The 2624-nt window shown below is 41.3% G+C and overlaps 2 protein-coding genes across 3 annotated transcripts in view; both read right to left on the reverse strand.

The window, feature by feature from the left end:
• The window catches only part of LOC138040825 (uncharacterized), a 4366-nt gene extending 2933 nt beyond the window's left edge, over window positions 1–1433 (reverse strand). Inside the window, exon 1 of the mRNA XM_068886493.1 lies at window positions 1–1433. This exon is cut by the window's left edge and continues 544 nt beyond it. The gene's annotated coding sequence lies outside the window, so the exon portion shown is untranslated.
• Window positions 1–2624, reverse strand: part of LOC138040827 (proline-rich transmembrane protein 1-like) — a 134819-nt gene that overhangs the window by 10323 nt on the left and 121872 nt on the right. The gene's annotated exons all lie outside the window — the stretch shown is intronic.

Consider the following 2624-nt stretch of genomic DNA (forward strand, 5'->3'; position numbering starts at 1 on the left):
TTTTGGTCTTTCGTTTTGGTAGTTTTTCGAACTTGAAATACGCCGCCAGCAAAAGATAAGGTCAAAAATTGAAACAGAGTGGAAAGGCCCAACACCTGAAATACAGTCATTTTTACCCCGCAGTTCCCCTTTAAGCGTCGAGGTAAATATCACCCACTAGCCACTGACACTCTAGGTGAATAGTTCTTTTAGTATATATACTTAAGCGACGAGGTAAATATCACCCACTAGCCACTGAGACTCTAGGTGAATAGTTGTTTTAGTATATATACTAAAACAGTGAGATAATATAGCACAAAAAGATGATTTTAACTCATTTATTCCTGGAAAGATTACAATATTTCCCGCCCAAATTCCGCCCGAATTGCTCAGAGGTGAATAGCAAAGGATATCCGGAGTTTGAATACCCAATCAGCATGCGCGTTCAACGCAACCCCATGTTTTAGTATAATACTAATAAATATACCTACAAAAGAAGTGCATTACTTAACATGGCCTGACTTGAACAGACCTTGTTTTTTTTAAATATCTATGCAATCTTGTGATAACTTGTGAAGTATTTGGAGCAAAACGATCGTATAACAGAAGCTGAACATCTGCAAACAAAATCTACCATACTATGTACAATCATGTACTTTTCCCGTAAAACTTAGAAGAACCTTTTGGAACATGTACGAACAAAATTACAAATAAAACATGCAAATGTCTCACATGAGTTCTTTCTGTGTTCACAATTCTTTGCCTACTGTTGAGAACTTTATAATTACATTTTTATTTGAGAAACACATGCTTTTTCGGGCACGTGGGAACAGACATTTCGTCATTGGTTAATTCAACAACGCCATGATCCCACTCGTTCGCTTGAAATTTTGAAATTGCTGATGCAATGTTTTGTGTTAAGGGAAAGTACGGTCTAGAAAAGTTTTCTCTGAATCGAAACTTCTTTACCGGTATTGTTATACTTGACCTCTCATTTGGACTAAATGTGTTTAAATAGCCAACAATAACGCTTCAAAAATGGGCAAATTTAAATTGAAATCCGCCATCTTTGTTTTTGTGTATGCAAACGAGGCTATGGCGAAGCAATAGTCAAGGATTTCTCCGGATGACTAAATGTCCTTGATGAAAACAAGAAAACACAGGCGAGGAAAGCAATACTTTGTAGACTTGAATCTTAATGCAGAGGCTAAATTGTATTGATATTGGCTCCACCTCTGAACAGATTTACCTCGTGGTGGTTAAACAGGGTTTTATATGTGAGTTATATGCTGGAGTTTTACAAAGCGAAAGAGAGCTTGCAGTGCTATTCCGCGCTCATTGCTGTGCTACTGGAAGATCCCGCTTGGCTAGTAGTTAAACACGGAATGCCAGAACGGTGGAATACTTAAACACGAAACGCCAGAATAATTAAAACGGAACGCTGGAATACTTAAACACGGAACAGCTGTGAAATTTTGACAATTGGAACACATGGGTTCTCCCCCACAAGTGTTCGGGGCAGAAACGAAAGTGGAGATAGGAACTGCATGTCCTTCAGAGTTTTTCAATGCCTAGATGTTTTCGTTCCGAAGACTTTGGGAAAGTCGCGCGGAAGGAGTTACATCACTTCTCTGATGCGAGCACAACAGGAGAACCGTACGACAGCGGACCGCCGAAGGAACAACACGCCGAAACAGCGAGGATCGAAACGCACCAATCACAGCTGCTGAAAACCTACCAATCACAGCGGAGCATCCTGTTTAAAAGGTGACGCGTAAGTAGTCGACATCATCGCCTGATGAAGACTAGCAGTATGCAGTCGAAACGTCGCGATCTACATCACAAGTAACCACATCGTGAGACAAACGAGACTAACATTATTATTATTGTACTTCACCACGATAAATAACAGCAACCTTTTTTACGACAATAAAGTAACTGCTTTGACCATAGCCCTTTGTGCTCGCATCAGAGAAGTGATGTAACTCCTTCACGACTTTCCCAAAGTCTTCGGAACGAAACATCTAGGCACTGAAAAACTCTGAAGGACACGCAGTTCCGATCTCCACTTTCGTTTTTGCCCCAAACACTTGTGGGGGGAGAAATCATGTGTTCCAATTGTCAATTTTCACAACTGTTCCGTGTTTAAGCATTCCAGCGTTCCGTTTTAATTATTCTGGGGTCCGTGTTTAAGTATTCCACCGTTCCACCATTCCATCATTCTCGCATTCCGTGTTTAAGTACTAGCCGTCCCGCTTGAAGTCTTCCTTGGTAAAATAACAGACCCGAACAGACAATAGTGCAGTCAGGTTTTCACGTTTGAGGAACCCATCCACGTTTTATTGGCTAAACTACAGAATACAGGGCCCTTTTAACCATGGACCAAGCAAGACGGCTCATTTGGCTCGGCAGTTGGAAAAATCAGTTTTGCGCTAAGGCCCGGGTTTGGATATGAGATCGGCAGTGGGAAAAATTGTTTTGCGTTAAGTGTTGGGTTCATATATTAGCGGCTCGTTTGGCTCGTCTGGCTCGTCTGGCTCGCCAGTGCATGTAAGAACGCGAAATAATTTATTTCACAGGCTCTTATGCTCTTTATGTGAATGCGATGGCTCGTTTGCCTCGGTAGTGGATGAAAGAAAGGCAAA

Source organism: Montipora capricornis, chromosome 3, assembly GCF_036669925.1.
Source record: "Montipora capricornis isolate CH-2021 chromosome 3, ASM3666992v2, whole genome shotgun sequence".
In the NCBI taxonomy this organism is placed as follows: domain Eukaryota; kingdom Metazoa; phylum Cnidaria; class Anthozoa; order Scleractinia; family Acroporidae; genus Montipora; species Montipora capricornis.